This window comes from Giraffa tippelskirchi, chromosome 9, assembly GCF_054371585.1.
Source record: "Giraffa tippelskirchi isolate mGirTip1 chromosome 9, T2T-mGirTip1v1.2.pri, whole genome shotgun sequence".
Lineage (NCBI taxonomy): Eukaryota > Metazoa > Chordata > Mammalia > Artiodactyla > Giraffidae > Giraffa > Giraffa tippelskirchi.
In genome coordinates this window covers 66,666,129-66,686,914 of record NC_137283.1, presented here as the reverse complement: position 1 = coordinate 66,686,914, position 20,786 = coordinate 66,666,129, and positions in this window count along the sequence as shown.

The window sequence follows — 20,786 nt, the reverse complement described above, 5'->3', positions numbered from 1 at the left end:
ATGGACCGGGCGTTTCCAGAGCTCCACGTTGCCTGCGCGCGGGAGGCCTGAAAACTCACTCCCTGGGGCTGCCTTTCCTCCCTCCAAGGAAGAGAGCCTGCACGGCCGCCTTCTGGCTGAAAGTCACATCTGGCTGGGAAGTGGTAGTTGGGAAGTCAGTTTTCAGGGGCCATGGCTGCTGGCTGCACGTTTACAGCTAGGCCTCCCACACTGCCCGGGAACATCAAGGCTCCCTCCACACAGCTCTTTCTTCACGTTTGCTCTGCAGGAGAGAGCTCGCGAAACTAGGCCTTTCTTGACTCGGGAAGTGAGGACCTGCTCCGAGACCTATGGACCGGGCGTTTCCAGAGCTCCACGTTGCCTGCGCGCGGGAGGCCTGAAAACTCACTCTCTGGGGCTGCCTTTCCTCCCTCCAAGGAAGAGAGCCTGCCCGGCCGCCTTCTGGCTGAAAGTCACATCTGGCTGGGAAGTGGTAGTTGGGAAGTCAGTTTTCAGGGGCAATGTCCGCTAGGTGTACGTGCATGCCTAGGGTTCCCACACTGCCCAGAACACCAAGGTTCCCTTCACACAGCTCTTCCGTCACGGTAGCTCTGCAGGAGAGAGCTCGCAAAACTAGGCCTTTCTTGGCTCGGGAAGTGAATGCCTGTTTGCAGGCCTCTTGTACTGGCTTCTGCAGAGCCCCACACTTGCTGTGCGAGGGAGGCCTAAAAACCCCATCTCTGGGGCTGCCTTTCCTCCCTCCAAGGAAGAGAGCCGGCTCTGCCGCCTTCAAGCTGAAAGTCACATTGGGCTGGGAAGTGCTAGATGGGAAGTTAGTTTTCAGGGGCATAGCCGCTGGGTGCACCTGTATGTGTACAGCCCCGATACTGCCCGGGAACATCAAGGCTCCCTCCACACAGCTCTGCCTTCACGTTAGCTCTGCAGGAGAGAGCTCGCGAAACTAGGCCTTTCTTGACTCGGGAGTGAGGACCTGCTCGCAGACCTATGGACCGGGCGTTTCCAGAGCTCCACGTTGCCTGCGCGCGGGAGGCCTGAAAACTCACTCCCTGGAGCTGCCTTTCCTCCCTCCAAGGAAGAGAGCCTGCCCGGCCGCCTTCTGGCTGAAAGTCAAATCTGGCTGGGAAGTGGTAGTTGGGAAGTCAGTTTTCAGGGGCCATGGCTGCTGGCTGCACGTTTACAGCTAGGCCTCCCACACTGCCCGGGAACATCAAGGCTCCCTCCACACAGCTCTTTCTTCACGTTTGCTCTGCAGGAGAGAGCTCGCGAAACTAGGCCTTTCTTGACTCGGGAAGTGAGGACCTGCTCCCAGACCTATGGACCGGGCGTTTCCAGAGCTCCACGTTGCCTGCGCGCGGCAGGCCTGAAAACTCACTCTCTGGGGTTGCCTTTCCTCCCTCCAAGGAAGAGAGCCTGCCCGGCCGCCTTCTGGCTGAAAGTCACATCTGGCTGGGAAGTGGTAGTTGGGAAGTCAGTTTTCAGGGGCAATGTCCGCTAGGTATACGTGCATGCCTAGTGTTCCCACACTGCCCAGAACACCAAGGTTCCCTTCACACAGCTCTTCCGTCACGGTAGCTCTGCAGGAGAGAGCTCGCGAAACTAGGCCTTTCTTGGCTCGGGAAGTGACGACCTGTTTGCAGGCCTCTTGTACTGGCGTCTGCAGAGCCCCACACTTGCTGTGCGAGGGAGGCCTAAAAACCCAATCTCGGGGCTGCCTTTCCTCCCTCCAAGGAAGACAGCCTGCCCGGCCGCCTTCTGGCTGAAAGTCACATCTGGCTGGGAAGTGGTAGTTGGGAAGTCAGTTTTCAGGGGCAATGTCCGCTAGGTGTACGTGCATGCCTAGGGTTCCCACACTGCCCAGAACACCAAGGTTCCCTTCACACAGCTCTTCCGTCACGGTAGCTCTGCAGGAGACAGCTCGCAAAACTAGGCCTTTCCTGGCTCGGGAAGTGAATGCCTGTTTGCAGGCCTCTTGTACTGGCTTCTGCAGAGCCCCACACTTGCTGTGCGAGGGAGGCCTAAAAACCCCATCTCTGGGGCTGCCTTTCCTCCCTCCAAGGAAGAGAGCCGGCTCGGCCGCCTTCAAGCTGAAAGTCACATTGGGCTGGGAAGTGCTAGATGGGAAGTTAGTTTTCAGGGGCCGTAGCCGCTGGGTGCACCTGTATGTGTACAGCCCTGATACTGCCCGGGAACATCAAGGCTCCCTCCACACAGCTCTGCCTTCACGTTAGCTCTGCAGGAGAGAGCTCGCGAAACTAGGCCTTTCTTGACTCGGGAAGTGAGGACCTGCTCGCAGACCTATGGACCGGGCGTTTCCAGAGCTCCACGTTGCCTGCGCGCGGGAGGCCTGAAAACTCACTCCCTGGGGCTGCCTTTCCTCCCTCCAAGGAAGAGAGCCTGCACGGCCGCCTTCTGGCTGAAAGTCACATCTGGCTGGGAAGTAGTAGTTGGGAAGTCAGTTTTCAGGGGCCATGGCTGCTGGCTGCACGTTTACAGCTAGGCCTCCCACACTGCCCGGGAACATCAAGGCTCCCTCCACACAGCTCTTTCTTCACGTTTGCTCTGCAGGAGAGAGCTCGCGAAACTAGGCCTTTCTTGACTCGGGAAGTGAGGACCTGCTCCCAGACCTATGGACCGGGCGTTTCCAGAGCTCCACGTTGCCTGCGCGCGGGAGGCCTGAAAACTCACTCTCTGGGGCTGCCTTTCCTCCCTCCAAGGAAGAGAGCCTGCCCGGCCGCCTTCTGGCTGAAAGTCACATCTGGCTGGGAAGTGGTAGTTGGGAAGTCAGTTTTCAGGGGCAATGTCCGCTAGGTGTACGTGCATGCCTAGGGTTCCCACACTGCCCAGAACACCAAGGTTCCCTTCACACAGCTCTTCCGTCACGGTAGCTCTGCAGGAGAGAGCTCGCAAAACTAGGCCTTTCTTGGCTCGGGAAGTGAATGCCTGTTTGCAGGCCTCTTGTACTGGCTTCTGCAGAGCCCCACACTTGCTGTGCGAGGGAGGCCTAAAAACCCCATCTCTGGGGCTGCCTTTCCTCCCTCCAAGGAAGAGAGCCGGCTCGGCCGCCTTCAAGCTGAAAGTCACATTGGGCTGGGAAGTGCTAGATGGGAAGTTAGTTTTCAGGGGCCATAGCCGCTGGGTGCACCTGTATGTGTACAGCCCCGATACTGCCCGGGAACATCAAGGCTCCCTCCACACAGCTCTGCCTTCACGTTAGCTCTGCAGGAGAGAGCTCGCGAAACTAGGCCTTTCTTGACTCGGGAGTGAGGACCTGCTCGCAGACCTATGGACCGGGCGTTTCCAGAGCTCCACGTTGCCTGCGCGCGGGAGGCCTGAAAACTCACTCCCTGGGGCTGCCTTTCCTCCCTCCAAGGAAGAGAGCCTGCCCGGCCGCCTTCTAGCTGAAAGTCAAATCTGGCTGGGAAGTGGTAGTTGGGAGTCAATTTTCAGGGGCCATGGCTGCTGGCTGCACGTTTACAGCTAGGCCTCCCACACTGCCCGGGAACATCAAGGCTCCCTCCACACAGCTCTTTCTTCACGTTTGCTCTGCAGGAGAGAGCTCGCGAAACTAGGCCTTTCTTGACTCGGGAAGTGAGGACCTGCTCCCAGACCTATGGACCGGGCGTTTCCAGAGCTCCACGTTGCCTGCGCGCGGGAGGCCTGAAAACTCACTCTCTGGGGCTGCCTTTCCTCCCTCCAAGGAAGAGAGCCTGCCCGGCCGCCTTCTGGCTGAAAGTCACATCTGGCTGGGAAGTGGTAGTTGGAAGTTAGTTTTCAGGGGCAATGTCCGCTAGGTGTACGTGCATGCCTAGGGTTCCCACACTGCCCAGAACACCAAGGTTCCCTTCACACAGCTCTTCCGTCACGGTAGCTCTGCAGGAGAGAGCTCGCGAAACTAGGCCTTTCTTGGCTCGGGAAGTGACGACCTGTTTGCAGGCCTCTTGTACTGGCGTCTGCAGAGCCCCACACTTGCTGTGCGAGGGAGGCCTAAAAACCCAATCTCGGGGCTGCCTTTCCTCCCTCCAAGGAAGACAGCCTGCCCGGCCGCCTTCTGGCTGAAAGTCACATCTGGCTGGGAAGTGGTAGTTGGGAAGTCAGTTTTCAGGGGCAATGTCCGCTAGGTGTACGTGCATGCCTAGGGTTCCCACGCTGCCCAGAACACCAAGGTTCCCTTCACACAGCTCTGCCTTCACGTTAGCTCTGCAGGAGAGAGCTCGCGAAACTAGGCCTTTCTTGACTCGGGAGTGAGGACCTGCTCGCAGACCTATGGACCGGGCGTTTCCAGAGCTCCACGTTGCCTGCGCGCGGGAGGCCTGAAAACTCACTCCCTGGGGCTGCCTTTCCTCCCTCCAAGGAAGAGAGCCTGCCCGGCCGCCTTCTAGCTGAAAGTCAAATCTGGCTGGGAAGTGGTAGTTGGGAGTCAATTTTCAGGGGCCATGGCTGCTGGCTGCACGTTTACAGCTAGGCCTCCCACACTGCCCGGGAACATCAAGGCTCCCTCCACACAGCTCTTTCTTCACGTTTGCTCTGCAGGAGAGAGCTCGCGAAACTAGGCCTTTCTTGACTCGGGAAGTGAGGACCTGCTCCCAGACCTATGGACCGGGCGTTTCCAGAGCTCCACGTTGCCTGCGCGCGGGAGGCCTGAAAACTCACTCTCTGGGGCTGCCTTTCCTCCCTCCAAGGAAGAGAGCCTGCCCGGCCGCCTTCTGGCTGAAAGTCACATCTGGCTGGGAAGTGGTAGTTGGAAGTTAGTTTTCAGGGGCAATGTCCGCTAGGTGTACGTGCATGCCTAGGGTTCCCACACTGCCCAGAACACCAAGGTTCCCTTCACACAGCTCTTCCGTCACGGTAGCTCTGCAGGAGAGAGCTCGCGAAACTAGGCCTTTCTTGGCTCGGGAAGTGACGACCTGTTTGCAGGCCTCTTGTACTGGCGTCTGCAGAGCCCCACACTTGCTGTGCGAGGGAGGCCTAAAAACCCAATCTCGGGGCTGCCTTTCCTCCCTCCAAGGAAGACAGCCTGCCCGGCCGCCTTCTGGCTGAAAGTCACATCTGGCTGGGAAGTGGTAGTTGGGAAGTCAGTTTTCAGGGGCAATGTCCGCTAGGTGTACGTGCATGCCTAGGGTTCCCACGCTGCCCAGAACACCAAGGTTCCCTTCACACAGCTCTTCCGTCACGGTAGCTCTGCAGGAGAGAGCTCGCGAAACTAGGCCTTTCTTGGCTCGGGAAGTGACGACCTGTTTGCAGGCCTCTTGTACTGGCGTCTGCAGAGCCCCACACTTGCTGTGCGAGGGAGGCCTAAAAACCCAATCTCGGGGCTGCCTTTCCTCCCTCCAAGGAAGACAGCCTGCCCGGCCGCCTTCTGGCTGAAAGTCACATCTGGCTGGGAAGTGGTAGTTGGGAAGTCAGTTTTCAGGGGCAATGTCCGCTAGGTGTACGTGCATGCCTAGGGTTCCCACGCTGCCCAGAACACCAAGGTTCCCTTCACACAGCTCTTCCGTCACGGTAGCTCTGCAGGAGAGAGCTCGCAAAACTAGGCCTTTCTTGGCTCGGGAAGTGAATGCCTGTTTGCAGGCCTCTTGTACTGGCTTCTGCAGAGCCCCACACTTGCTGTGCGAGGGAGGCCTAAAAACCCCATCTCTGGGGCTGCCTTTCCTCCCTCCAAGGAAGAGAGCCGGCTCGGCCGCCTTCAAGCTGAAAGTCACATTGGGCTGGGAAGTGCTAGATGGGAAGTTAGTTTTCAGGGGCCATAGCCGCTGGGTGCACCTGTATGTGTACAGCCCCGATACTGCCCGGGAACATCAAGGCTCCCTCCACACAGCTCTGCCTTCACGTTAGCTCTGCAGGAGAGAGCTCGCGAAACTAGGCCTTTCTTGACTCGGGAAGTGAGGACCTGCTCGCAGACCTATGGACCGGGCGTTTCCAGAGCTCCACGTTGCCTGCGCGCGGGAGGCCTGAAAACTCACTCCCTGGGGCTGCCTTTCCTCCCTCCAAGGAAGAGAGCCTGCACGGCCGCCTTCTGGCTGAAAGTCACATCTGGCTGGGAAGTGGTAGTTGGGAAGTCAGTTTTCAGGGGCCATGGCTGCTGGCTGCACGATTACAGCTAGGCCTCCCACACTGCCCGGGAACATCAAGGCTCCCTCCACACAGCTCTTTCTTCACGTTTGCTCTGCAGGAGAGAGCTCGCGAAACTAGGCCTTTCTTGACTCGGGAAGTGAGGACCTGCTCCGAGACCTATGGACCGGGCGTTTCCAGAGCTCCACGTTGCCTGCGCGCGGGAGGCCTGAAAACTCACTCTCTGGGGCTGCCTTTCCTCCCTCCAAGGAAGAGAGCCTGCCCGGCCGCCTTCTGGCTGAAAGTCACATCTGGCTGGGAAGTGGTAGTTGGGAAGTCAGTTTTCAGGGGCAATGTCCGCTAGGTGTACGTGCATGCCTAGGGTTCCCACACTGCCCAGAACACCAAGGTTCCCTTCACACAGCTCTTCCGTCACGGTAGCTCTGCAGGAGAGAGCTCGCAAAACTAGGCCTTTCTTGGCTCGGGAAGTGAATGCCTGTTTGCAGGCCTCTTGTACTGGCTTCTGCAGAGCCCCACACTTGCTGTGCGAGGGAGGCCTAAAAACCCCATCTCTGGGGCTGCCTTTCCTCCCTCCAAGGAAGAGAGCCGGCTCGGCCGCCTTCAAGCTGAAAGTCACATTGGGCTGGGAAGTGCTAGATGGGAAGTTAGTTTTCAGGGGCCATAGCCGCTGGGTGCACCTGTATGTGTACAGCCCCGATACTGCCCGGGAACATCAAGGCTCCCTCCACACAGCTCTGCCTTCACGTTAGCTCTGCAGGAGAGAGCTCGCGAAACTAGGCCTTTCTTGACTCGGGAAGTGAGGACCTGCTCGCAGACCTATGGACCGGGCGTTTCCAGAGCTCCACGTTGCCTGCGCGCGGGAGGCCTGAAAACTCACTCCCTGGGGCTGCCTTTCCTCCCTCCAAGGAAGAGAGCCTGCCCGGCCGCCTTCTGGCTGAAAGTCAAATCTGGCTGGGAAGTGGTAGTTGGGAAGTCAGTTTTCAGGGGCCATGGCTGCTGGCTGCACGTTTACAGCTAGGCCTCCCACACTGCCCGGGAACATCAAGGCTCCCTCCACACAGCTCTTTCTTCACGTTTGCTCTGCAGGAGAGAGCTCGCGAAACTAGGCCTTTCTTGACTCGGGAAGTGAGGACCTGCTCCGAGACCTATGGACCGGGCGTTTCCAGAGCTCCACGTTGCCTGCGCGCGGGAGGCCTGAAAACTCACTCTCTGGGGCTGCCTTTCCTCCCTCCAAGGAAGAGAGCCTGCCCGGCCGCCTTCTGGCTGAAAGTCACATCTGGCTGGGAAGTGGTAGTTGGGAAGTCAGTTTTCAGGGGCAATGTCCGCTAGGTGTACGTGCATGCCTAGGGTTCCCACACTGCCCAGAACACCAAGGTTCCCTTCACACAGCTCTTCCGTCACGGTAGCTCTGCAGGAGAGAGCTCGCGAAACTAGGCCTTTCTTGGCTCGGGAAGTGACGACCTGTTTGCAGGCCTCTTGTACTGGCGTCTGCAGAGCCCCACACTTGCTGTGCGAGGGAGGCCTAAAAACCCCATCTCTGGGGCTGCCTTTCCTCCCTCCAAGGAAGAGAGCCGGCTCGGCCGCCTTCAAGCTGAAAGTCACATTGGGCTGGGAAGTGCTAGATGGGAAGTTAGTTTTCAGGGGCCATAGCCGCTGGGTGCACCTGTATGTGTACAGCCCCGATACTGCCCGGGAACATCAAGGCTCCCTCCACACAGCTCTGCCTTCACGTTAGCTCTGCAGGAGAGAGCTCGCGAAACTAGGCCTTTCTTGACTCGGGAGTGAGGACCTGCTCGCAGACCTATGGACCGGGCGTTTCCAGAGCTCCACGTTGCCTGCGCGCGGGAGGCCTGAAAACTCACTCCCTGGGCCTGCCTTTCCTCCCTCCAAGGAAGAGAGCCTGCCCGGCCGCCTTCTGGCTGAAAGTCAAATCTGGCTGGGAAGTGGTAGTTGGGAAGTCAGTTTTCAGGGGCCATGGCTGCTGGCTGCACGTTTACAGCTAGGCCTCCCACACTGCCCGGGAAATTCAAGGCTCCCTCCACACAGCTCTTTCTTCACGTTTGCTCTGCAGGAGAGAGCTCGCGAAACTAGGCCTTTCTTGACTTGGGAAGTGAGGACCTGCTCCCAGACCTATGGACCGGGCGTTTCCAGAGCTCCACGTTGCCTGCGCGGGGGAGGCCTGAAAACTCACTCTCTGGGGCTGCCTTTCCTCCCTCCAAGGAAGAGAGCCTGCCCGGCCGCCTTCTGGCTGAAAGTCACATCTGGCTGGGAAGTGGTAGTTGGGAAGTCAGTTTTCAGGGGCAATGTCCGCTAGGTGTAAGTGCATGCCTAGGGTTCCCACACTGCCCAGAACACCAAGGTTCCCTTCACACAGCTCTTCCGTCACGGTAGCTCTGCAGGAGAGAGCTCGCGAAACTAGGCCTTTCTTGGCTCGGGAAGTGACGACCTGTTTGCAGGCCTCTTGTACTGGCGTCTGCAGAGCCCCACACTTGCTGTGCGAGGGAGGCCTAAAAACCCAATCTCGGGGCTGCCTTTCCTCCCTCCAAGGAAGACAGCCTGCCCGGCCGCCTTCTGGCTGAAAGTCACATCTGGCTGGGAAGTGGTAGTTGGGAAGTCAGTTTTCAGGGGCAATGTCCGCTAGGTGTACGTGCATGCCTAGGGTTCCCACGCTGCCCAGAACACCAAGGTTCCCTTCACACAGCTCTTCCGTCACGGTAGCTCTGCAGGAGAGAGCTCGCAAAACTAGGCCTTTCTTGGCTCGGGAAGTGAATGCCTGTTTGCAGGCCTCTTGTACTGGCTTCTGCAGAGCCCCACACTTGCTGTGCGAGGGAGGCCTAAAAACCCCATCTCTGGGGCTGCCTTTCCTCCCTCCAAGGAAGAGAGCCGGCTCGGCCGCCTTCAAGCTGAAAGTCACATTGGGCTGGGAAGTGCTAGATGGGAAGTTAGTTTTCAGGGGCCATAGCCGCTGGGTGCACCTGTATGTGTACAGCCCCGATACTGCCCGGGAACATCAAGGCTCCCTCCACACAGCTCTGCCTTCACGTTAGCTCTGCAGGAGAGAGCTCGCGAAACTAGGCCTTTCTTGACTCGGGAAGTGAGGACCTGCTCGCAGACCTATGGACCGGGCGTTTCCAGAGCTCCACGTTGCCTGCGCGCGGGAGGCCTGAAAACTCACTCCCTGGGGCTGCCTTTCCTCCCTCCAAGGAAGAGAGCCTGCACGGCCGCCTTCTGGCTGAAAGTCACATCTGGCTGGGAAGTGGTAGTTGGGAAGTCAGTTTTCAGGGGCCATGGCTGCTGGCTGCACGTTTACAGCTAGGCCTCCCACACTGCCCGGGAACATCAAGGCTCCCTCCACACAGCTCTTTCTTCACGTTTGCTCTGCAGGAGAGAGCTCGCGAAACTAGGCCTTTCTTGACTCGGGAAGTGAGGACCTGCTCCGAGACCTATGGACCGGGCGTTTCCAGAGCTCCACGTTGCCTGCGCGCGGGAGGCCTGAAAACTCACTCTCTGGGGCTGCCTTTCCTCCCTCCAAGGAAGAGAGCCTGCCCGGCCGCCTTCTGGCTGAAAGTCACATCTGGCTGGGAAGTGGTAGTTGGGAAGTCAGTTTTCAGGGGCAATGTCCGCTAGGTGTACGTGCATGCCTAGGGTTCCCACACTGCCCAGAACACCAAGGTTCCCTTCACACAGCTCTTCCGTCACGGTAGCTCTGCAGGAGAGAGCTCGCAAAACTAGGCCTTTCTTGGCTCGGGAAGTGAATGCCTGTTTGCAGGCCTCTTGTACTGGCTTCTGCAGAGCCCCACACTTGCTGTGCGAGGGAGGCCTAAAAACCCCATCTCTGGGGCTGCCTTTCCTCCCTCCAAGGAAGAGAGCCGGCTCGGCCGCCTTCAAGCTGAAAGTCACATTGGGCTGGGAAGTGCTAGATGGGAAGTTAGTTTTCAGGGGCCATAGCCGCTGGGTGCACCTGTATGTGTACAGCCCCGATACTGCCCGGGAACATCAAGGCTCCCTCCACACAGCTCTGCCTTCAGGTTAGCTCTGCAGGAGAGAGCTCGCGAAACTAGGCCTTTCTTGACTCGGGAGTGAGGACCTGCTCGCAGACCTATGGACCGGGCGTTTCCAGAGCTCCACGTTGCCTGCGCGCGGGAGGCCTGAAAACTCACTCCCTGGAGCTGCCTTTCCTCCCTCCAAGGAAGAGAGCCTGCCCGGCCGCCTTCTGGCTGAAAGTCAAATCTGGCTGGGAAGTGGTAGTTGGGAAGTCAGTTTTCAGGGGCCATGGCTGCTGGCTGCACGTTTACAGCTAGGCCTCCCACACTGCCCGGGAACATCAAGGCTCCCTCCACACAGCTCTTTCTTCACGTTTGCTCTGCAGGAGAGAGCTCGCGAAACTAGGCCTTTCTTGACTCGGGAAGTGAGGACCTGCTCCCAGACCTATGGACCGGGCGTTTCCAGAGCTCCACGTTGCCTGCGCGCGGGAGGCCTGAAAACTCACTCTCTGGGGTTGCCTTTCCTCCCTCCAAGGAAGAGAGCCTGCCCGGCCGCCTTCTGGCTGAAAGTCACATCTGGCTGGGAAGTGGTAGTTGGGAAGTCAGTTTTCAGGGGCAATGTCCGCTAGGTATACGTGCATGCCTAGGGTTCCCACACTGCCCAGAACACCAAGGTTCCCTTCACACAGCTCTTCCGTCACGGTAGCTCTGCAGGAGAGAGCTCGCGAAAGTAGGCCTTTCTTGGCTCGGGAAGTGACGACCTGTTTGCAGGCCTCTTGTACTGGCGTCTGCAGAGCCCCACACTTGCTGTGCGAGGGAGGCCTAAAAACCCAATCTCGGGGCTGCCTTTCCTCCCTCCAAGGAAGACAGCCTGCCCGGCCGCCTTCTGGCTGAAAGTCACATCTGGCTGGGAAGTGGTAGTTGGGAAGTCAGTTTTCAGGGGCAATGTCCGCTAAGTGTACGTGCATGCCTAGGGTTCCCACACTGCCCAGAACACCAAGGTTCCCTTCACACAGCTCTTCCGTCACGGTAGCTCTGCAGGAGACAGCTCGCAAAACTAGGCCTTTCCTGGCTCGGGAAGTGAATGCCTGTTTGCAGGCCTCTTGTACTGGCTTCTGCAGAGCCCCACACTTGCTGTGCGAGGGAGGCCTAAAAACCCCATCTCTGGGGCTGCCTTTCCTCCCTCCAAGGAAGAGAGCCGGCTCGGCCGCCTTCAAGCTGAAAGTCACATTGGGCTGGGAAGTGCTAGATGGGAAGTTAGTTTTCAGGGGCCGTAGCCGCTGGGTGCACCTGTATGTGTACAGCCCTGATACTGCCCGGGAACATCAAGGCTCCCTCCACACAGCTCTGCCTTCACGTTAGCTCTGCAGGAGAGAGCTCGCGAAACTAGGCCTTTCTTGACTCGGGAAGTGAGGACCTGCTCGCAGACCTATGGACCGGGCGTTTCCAGAGCTCCACGTTGCCTGCGCGCGGGAGGCCTGAAAACTCACTCCCTGGGGCTGCCTTTCCTCCCTCCAAGGAAGAGAGCCTGCACGGCCGCCTTCTGGCTGAAAGTCACATCTGGCTGGGAAGTAGTAGTTGGGAAGTCAGTTTTCAGGGGCCATGGCTGCTGGCTGCACGTTTACAGCTAGGCCTCCCACACTGCCCGGGAACATCAAGGCTCCCTCCACACAGCTCTTTCTTCACGTTTGCTCTGCAGGAGAGAGCTCGCGAAACTAGGCCTTTCTTGACTCGGGAAGTGAGGACCTGCTCCCAGACCTATGGACCGGGCGTTTCCAGAGCTCCACGTTGCCTGCGCGCGGGAAGCCTGAAAACTCACTCTCTGGGGCTGCCTTTCCTCCCTCCAAGGAAGAGAGCCTGCCCGGCCGCCTTCTGGCTGAAAGTCACATCTGGCTGGGAAGTGGTAGTTGGGAAGTCAGTTTTCAGGGGCAATGTCCGCTAGGTGTACGTGCATGCCTAGGGTTCCCACACTGCCCAGAACACCAAGGTTCCCTTCACACAGCTCTTCCGTCACGGTAGATCTGCAGGAGAGAGCTCGCGAAACTAGGCCTTTCTTGGCTCGGGAAGTGACGACCTGTTTGCAGGCCTCTTGTACTGGCGTCTGCAGAGCCCCACACTTGCTGTGCGAGGGAGGCCTAAAAACCCAATCTCGGGGCTGCCTTTCCTCCCTCCAAGGAAGACAGCCTGCCCGGCCGCCTTCTGGCTGAAAGTCACATCTGGCTGGGAAGTGGTAGTTGGGAAGTCAGTTTTCAGGGGCAATGTCCGCTAAGTGTACGTGCATGCCTAGGGTTCCCACACTGCCCAGAACACCAAGGTTCCCTTCACACAGCTCTTCCGTCACGGTAGCTCTGCAGGAGACAGCTCGCAAAACTAGGCCTTTCCTGGCTCGGGAAGTGAATGCCTGTTTGCAGGCCTCTTGTACTGGCTTCTGCAGAGCCCCACACTTGCTGTGCGAGGGAGGCCTAAAAACCCCATCTCTGGGGCTGCCTTTCCTCCCTCCAAGGAAGAGAGCCGGCTCGGCCGCCTTCAAGCTGAAAGTCACATTGGGCTGGGAAGTGCTAGATGGGAAGTTAGTTTTCAGGGGCCGTAGCCGCTGGGTGCACCTGTATGTGTACAGCCCTGATACTGCCCGGGAACATCAAGGCTCCCTCCACACAGCTCTGCCTTCACGTTAGCTCTGCAGGAGAGAGCTCGCGAAACTAGGCCTTTCTTGACTCGGGAAGTGAGGACCTGCTCGCAGACCTATGGACCGGGCGTTTCCAGAGCTCCACGTTGCCTGCGCGCGGGAGGCCTGAAAACTCACTCCCTGGGGCTGCCTTTCCTCCCTCCAAGGAAGAGAGCCTGCACGGCCGCCTTCTGGCTGAATGTCACATCTGGCTGGGAAGTAGTAGTTGGGAAGTCAGTTTTCAGGGGCCATGGCTGCTGGCTGCACGTTTACAGCTAGGCCTCCCACACTGCCCGGGAACATCAAGGCTCCCTCCACACAGCTCTTTCTTCACGTTTGCTCTGCAGGAGAGAGCTCGCGAAACTAGGCCTTTCTTGACTCGGGAAGTGAGGACCTGCTCCCAGACCTATGGACCGGGCGTTTCCAGAGCTCCACGTTGCCTGCGCGCGGGAAGCCTGAAAACTCACTCTCTGGGGCTGCCTTTCCTCCCTCCAAGGAAGAGAGCCTGCCCGGCCGCCTTCTGGCTGAAAGTCACATCTGGCTGGGAAGTGGTAGTTGGGAAGTCAGTTTTCAGGGGCAATGTCCGCTAGGTGTACGTGCATGCCTAGGGTTCCCACACTGCCCAGAACACCAAGGTTCCCTTCACACAGCTCTTCCGTCACGGTAGCTCTGCAGGAGAGAGCTCGCAAAACTAGGCCTTTCTTGGCTCGGGAAGTGAATGCCTGTTTGCAGGCCTCTTGTACTGGCTTCTGCAGAGCCCCACACTTGCTGTGCGAGGGAGGCCTAAAAACCCCATCTCTGGGGCTGCCTTTCCTCCCTCCAAGGAAGAGAGCCGGCTCGGCCGCCTTCAAGCTGAAAGTCACATTGGGCTGGGAAGTGCTAGATGGGAAGTTAGTTTTCAGGGGCCATAGCCGCTGGGTGCACCTGTATGTGTACAGCCCCGATACTGCCCGGGAACATCAAGGCTCCCTCCACACAGCTCTGCCTTCACGTTAGCTCTGCAGGAGAGAGCTCGCGAAACTAGGCCTTTCTTGACTCGGGAAGTGAGGACCTGCTCGCAGACCTATGGACCGGGCGTTTCCAGAGCTCCACGTTGCCTGCGCGCGGGAGGCCTGAAAACTCACTCCCTGGGGCTGCCTTTCCTCCCTCCAAGGAAGAGAGCCTGCCCGGCCGCCTTCTGGCTGAAAGTCACATCTGGCTGGGAAGTGGTAGTTGGGAAGTCAGTTTTCAGGGGCCATGGCTGCTGGCTGCACGTTTACAGCTAGGCCTCCCACACTGCCCGGGAACATCAAGGCTCCCTCCACACAGCTCTTTCTTCACGTTTGCTCTGCAGGAGAGAGCTCGCGAAACTAGGCCTTTCTTGACTCGGGAAGTGAGGACCTGCTCCCAGACCTATGGACCGGGCGTTTCCAGAGCTCCACGTTGCCTGCGCGCGGGAGGCCTGAAAACTCACTCTCTGGGGCTGCCTTTCCTCCCTCCAAGGAAGAGAGCCTGCCCGGCCGCCTTCTGGCTGAAAGTCACATCTGGCTGGGAAGTGGTAGTTGGGAAGTCAGTTTTCAGGGGCAATGTCCGCTAGGTGTACGTGCATGCCTAGGGTTCCCACACTGCCCAGAACACCAAGGTTCCCTTCACACAGCTCTTCCGTCACGGTAGCTCTGCAGGAGAGAGCTCGCGAAACTAGGCCTTTCTTGGCTCGGGAAGTGACGACCTGTTTGCAGGCCTCTTGTACTGGCGTCTGCAGAGCCCCACACTTGCTGTGCGAGGGAGGCCTAAAAACCCAATCTCTGGGGCTGCCTTTCCTCCCTCCAAGGAAGAGAGCCTGCCCGGCCGCCTTCTGGCTGAAAGTCACATCTGGCTGGGAAGTGGTAGTTGGGAAGTCAGTTTTCAGGGGCAATGTCCGCTAGGTGTACGTGCATGCCTAGGGTTCCCACACTGCCCAGAACACCAAGGTTCCCTTCACACAGCTCTTCCGTCACGGTAGCTCTGCAGGAGAGAGCTCGCAAAACTAGGCCTTTCTTGGCTCGGGAAGTGAATGCCTGTTTGCAGGCCTCTTGTACTGGCTTCTGCAGAGCCCCACACTTGCTGTGCGAGGGAGGCCTAAAAACCCCATCTCTGGGGCTGCCTTTCCTCCCTCCAAGGAAGAGAGCCGGCTCGGCCGCCTTCAAGCTGAAAGTCACATTGGGCTGGGAAGTGCTAGATGGGAAGTTAGTTTTCAGGGGCCATAGCCGCTGGGTGCACCTGTATGTGTACAGCCCCGATACTGCCCGGGAACATCAAGGCTCCCTCCACACAGCTCTGCCTTCACGTTAGCTCTGCAGGAGAGAGCTCGCGAAACTAGGCCTTTCTTGACTCGGGAAGTGAGGACCTGCTCGCAGACCTATGGACCGGGCGTTTCCAGAGCTCCACGTTGCCTGCGCGCGGGAGGCCTGAAAACTCACTCCCTGGGGCTGCCTTTCCTCCCTCCAAGGAAGAGAGCCTGCCCGGCCGCCTTCTGGCTGAAAGTCAAATCTGGCTGGGAAGTGGTAGTTGGGAAGTCAGTTTTCAGGGGCCATGGCTGCTGGCTGCACGTTTACAGCTAGGCCTCCCACACTGCCCGGGAACATCAAGGCTCCCTCCACACAGCTCTTTCTTCACGTTTGCTCTGCAGGAGAGAGCTCGCGAAACTAGGCCTTTCTTGACTCGGGAAGTGAGGACCTGCTCCCAGACCTATGGACCGGGCGTTTCCAGAGCTCCACGTTGCCTGCGCGCGGGAGGCCTGAAAACTCACTCTCTGGGGCTGCCTTTCCTCCCTCCAAGGAAGAGAGCCTGCCCGGCCGCCTTCTGGCTGAAAGTCACATCTGGCTGGGAAGTGGTAGTTGGGAAGTCAGTTTTCAGGGGCAATGTCCGCTAGGTGTACGTGCATGCCTAGGGTTCCCACACTGCCCAGAACACCAAGGTTCCCTTCACACAGCTCTTCCGTCACGGTAGCTCTGCAGGAGAGAGCTCGCGAAACTAGGCCTTTCTTGGCTCGGGAAGTGACGACCTGTTTGCAGGCCTCTTGTACTGGCGTCTGCAGAGCCCCACACTTGCTGTGCGAGGGAGGCCTAAAAACCCAATCTCGGGGCTGCCTTTCCTCCCTCCAAGGAAGACAGCCTGCCCGGCCGCCTTCTGGCTGAAAGTCACATCTGGCTGGGAAGTGGTAGTTGGGAAGTCAGTTTTCAGGGGCAATGTCCGCTAGGTGTACGTGCATGCCTAGGGTTCCCACGCTGCCCAGAACACCAAGGTTCCCTTCACACAGCTCTTCCGTCACGGTAGCTCTGCAGGAGAGAGCTCGCAAAACTAGGCCTTTCTTGGCTCGGGAAGTGAATGCCTGTTTGCAGGCCTCTTGTACTGGCTTCTGCAGAGCCCCACACTTGCTGTGCGAGGGAGGCCTAAAAACCCCATCTCTGGGGCTGCCTTTCCTCCCTCCAAGGAAGAGAGCCGGCTCGGCCGCCTTCAAGCTGAAAGTCACATCGGGCTGGGAAGTGCTAGATGGGAAGTTAGTTTTCAGGGGCCATAGCCGCTGGGTGCACCTGTATGTGTACAGCCCCGATACTGCCCGGGAACATCAAGGCTCCCTCCACACAGCTCTGCCTTCACGTTAGCTCTGCAGGAGAGAGCTCGCGAAACTAGGCCTTTCTTGACTCGGGAAGTGAGGACCTGCTCGCAGACCTATGGACCGGGCGTTTCCAGAGCTCCACGTTGCCTGCGCGCGGGAGGCCTGAAAACTCACTCCCTGGAGCTGCCTTTCCTCCCTCCAAGGAAGAGAGCCTGCCCGGCCGCCTTCTGGCTGAAAGTCAAATCTGGCTGGGAAGTGGTAGTTGGGAAGTCAGTTTTCAGGGGCCATGGCTGCTGGCTGCACGTTTACAGCTAGGCCTCCCACACTGCCCGGGAACATCAAGGCTCCCTCCACACAGCTCTTTCTTCACGTTTGCTCTGCAGGAGAGAGCTCGCGAAACTAGGCCTTTCTTGACTCGGGAAGTGAGGACCTGCTCCCAGACCTATGGACCGGGCGTTTCCAGAGCTCCACGTTGCCTGCGCGCGGGAGGCCTGAAAACTCACTCTCTGGGGTTGCCTTTCCTCCCTCCAAGGAAGAGAGCCTGCCCGGCCGCCTTCTGGCTGAAAGTCACATCTGGCTGGGAAGTGGTAGTTGGGAAGTCAGTTTTCAGGGGCAATGTCCGCTAGGTGTACGTGCATGCCTAGGGTTCCCACACTGCCCAGAACACCAAGGTTCCCTTCACACAGCTCTTCCGTCACGGTAGCTCTGCAGGAGAGAGCTCGCGAAACTAGGCCTTTCTTGGCTCGGGAAGTGACGACCTGTTTGCAGGCCTCTTCTACTGGCGTCTGCAGAGCCCCACACTTGCTGTGCGAGGGAGGCCTAAAAACCCAATCTCGGGGCTGCCTTTCCTCCCTCCAAGGAAGACAGCCTGCCCGGCCGCCTTCTGGCTGAAAGTCACATCTGGCTGGGAAGTGGTAGTTGGGAAGTCAGTTTTCAGGGGCAATGTCCGCTAGGTGTACGTGCATGCCTAGGGTTCCCACACTGCCCAGAACACCAAGGTTCCCTTCACACAGCTCTTCCGTCACGGTAGCTCTGCAGGAGACAGCTCGCAAAACTAGGCCTTTCCTGGCTCGGGAAGTGAATGCCTGTTTGCAGGCCTCTTGTACTGGCTTCTGCAGAGCCCCACACTTGCTGTGCGAGGGAGGCCTAAAAACCCCATCTCTGGGGCTGCCTTTCCTCCCTCCAAGGAAGAGAGCCGGCTCGGCCGCCTTCAAGCTGAAAGTCACATTGGGCTGGGAAGTGCTAGATGGGAAGTTAGTTTTCAGGGGCCGTAGCCGCTGGGTGCACCTGTATGTGTACAGCCCTGATACTGCCCGGGAACATCAAGGCTCCCTCCACACAGCTCTGCCTTCACGTTAGCTCTGCAGGAGAGAGCTCGCGAAACTAGGCCTTTCTTGACTCGGGAAGTGAGGACCTGCTCGCAGACCTATGGACCGGGCGTTTCCAGAGCTCCACGTTGCCTGCGCGCGGGAGGCCTGAAAACTCACTCCCTGGGGCTGCCTTTCCTCCCTCCAAGGAAGAGAGCCTGCACGGCCGCCTTCTGGCTGAAAGTCACATCTGGCTGGGAAGTAGTAGTTGGGAAGTCAGTTTTCAGGGGCCATGGCTGCTGGCTGCACGATTACAGCTAGGCCTCCCACACTGCCCGGGAACATCAAGGCTCCCTCCACACAGCTCTTTCTTCACGTTTGCTCTGCAGGAGAGAGCTCGCGAAACTAGGCCTTTCTTGACTCGGGAAGTGAGGACCTGCTCCGAGACCTATGGACCGGGCGTTTCCAGAGCTCCACGTTGCCTGCGCGCGGGAGGCCTGAAAACTCACTCTCTGGGGCTGCCTTTCCTCCCTCCAAGGAAGAGAGCCTGCCCGGCCGCCTTCTGGCTGAAAGTCACATCTGGCTGGGAAGTGGTAGTTGGGAAGTCAGTTTTCAGGGGCAATGTCCGCTAGGTGTACGTGCATGCCTAGGGTTCCCACACTGCCCAGAACACCAAGGTTCCCTTCACACAGCTCTTCCGTCACGGTAGCTCTGCAGGAGAGAGCTCGCAAAACTAGGCCTTTCTTGGCTCGGGAAGTGAATGCCTGTTTGCAGGCCTCTTGTACTGGCTTCTGCAGAGCCCCACACTTGCTGTGCGAGGGAGGCCTAAAAACCCCATCTCTGGGGCTGCCTTTCCTCCCTCCAAGGAAGAGAGCCGGCTCGGCCGCCTTCAAGCTGAAAGTCACATTGGGCTGGGAAGTGCTAGATGGGAAGTTAGTTTTCAGGGGCCATAGCCGCTGGGTGCACCTGTATGTGTACAGCCCCGATACTGCCCGGGAACATCAAGGCTCCCTCCACACAGCTCTGCCTTCACGTTAGCTCTGCAGGAGAGAGCTCGCGAAACTAGGCCTTTCTTGACTCGGGAAGTGAGGACCTGCTCGCAGACCTATGGACCGGGCGTTTCCAGAGCTCCACGTTGCCTGCGCGCGGGAGGCCTGAAAACTCACTCCCTGGGGCTGCCTTTCCTCCCTCCAAGGAAGAGAGCCTGCCCGGCCGCCTTCTGGCTGAAAGTCAAATCTGGCTGGGAAGTGGTAGTTGGGAAGTCAGTTTTCAGGGGCCATGGCTGCTGGCTGCACGTTTACAGCTAGGCCTCCCACACTGCCCGGGAACATCAAGGCTCCCTCCACACAGCTCTTTCTTCACGTTTGCTCTGCAGGAGAGAGCTCGCGAAACTAGGCCTTTCTTGACTCGGGAAGTGAGGACCTGCTCCCAGACCTACGGACCGGGCGTTTCCAGAGCTCCACGTTGCCTGCGCGCGGGAGGCCTGAAAACTCACTCTCTGGGGCTGCCTTTCCTCCCTCCAAGGAAGAGAGCCTGCCCGGCCGCCTTCTGGCTGAAAGTCACATCTGGCTGGGAAGTGGTAGTTGGGAAGTCAGTTTTCAGGGGCAATGTCCGCTAGGTGTACGTGCATGCCTAGGGTTCCCACACTGCCCAGAACACCAAGGTTCCCTTCACACAGCTCTTCCGTCACGGTAGCTCTGCAGGAGAGAGCTCGCGAAACTAGGCCTTTCTTGGCTCGGGAAGTGACGACCTGTTTGCAGGCCTCTTGTACTGGCGTCTGCAGAGCCCCACACTTGCTGTGCGAGGGAGGCCTAAAAACCCCATCTCTGGGGCTGCCTTTCCTCCCTCCAAGGAAGAGAGCCGGCTCGGCCGCCTTCAAGCTGAAAGTCACATTGGGCTGGGAAGTGCTAGATGGGAAGTTAGTTTTCAGGGGCCATAGCCGCTGGGTGCACCTGTATGTGTACAGCCCCGATACTGCCCGGGAACATCAAGGCTCCCTCCACACAGCTCTGCCTTCACGTTAGCTCTGCAGGAGAGAGCTCGCGAAACTAGGCCTTTCTTGACTCGGGAGTGAGGACCTGCTCGCAGACCTATGGACCGGGCGTTTCCAGAGCTCCACGTTGCCTGCGCGCGGGAGGCCTGAAAACTCACTCCCTGGGCCTGCCTTTCCTCCCTCCAAGGAAGAGAGCCTGCCCGGCCGCCTTCTGGCTGAAAGTCAAATCTGGCTGGGAAGTGGTAGTTGGGAAGTCAGTTTTCAGGGGCCATGGCTGCTGGCTGCACGTTTACAGCTAGGCCTCCCACACTGCCCGGGAAATTCAAGGCTCCCTCCACACAGCTCTTTCTTCACGTTTGCTCTGCAGGAGAGAGCTCGCGAAACTAGGCCTTTCTTGACTTGGGAAGTGAGGACCTGCTCCCAGACCTATGGACCGGGCGTTTCCAGAGCTCCACGTTGCCTGCGCGGGGGAGGCCTGAAAACTCACTCTCTGGGGCTGCCTTTCCTCCCTCCAAGGAAGAGAGCCTGCCCGGCCGCCTTCTGGCTGAAAGTCACATCTGGCTGGGAAGTGGTAGTTGGGAAGTCAGTTTTCAGGGGCAATGTCCGCTAGGTGTAAGTGCATGCCTAGGGTTCCCACACTGCCCAGAACACCAAGGTTCCCTTCACACAGCTCTTCCGTCACGGTAGCTCTGCAGGAGAGAGCTCGCGAAACTAGGCCTTTCTTGGCTCGGGAAGTGACGACCTGTTTGCAGGCCTCTTGTACTGGCGTCTGCAGAGCCCCACACTTGCTGTGCGAGGGAGGCCTAAAAACCCAATCTCGGGGCTGCCTTTCCTCCCTCCAAGGAAGACAGCCTGCCCGGCCGCCTTCTGGCTGAAAGTCACATCTGGCTGGGAAGTGGTAGTTGGGAAGTCAGTTTTCAGGGGCAATGTCCGCTAGGTGTACGTGCATGCCTAGGGTTCCCACGCTGCCCAGAACACCAAGGTTCCCTTCACACAGCTCTTCCGTCACGGTAGCTCTGCAGGAGAGAGCTCGCAAAACTAGGCCTTTCTTGGCTCGGGAAGTGAATGCCTGTTTGCAGGCCTCTTGTACTGGCTTCTGCAGAGCCCCACACTTGCTGTGCGAGGGAGGCCTAAAAACCCCATCTCTGGGGCTGCCTTTCCTCCCTCCAAGGAAGAGAGCCGGCTCGGCCGC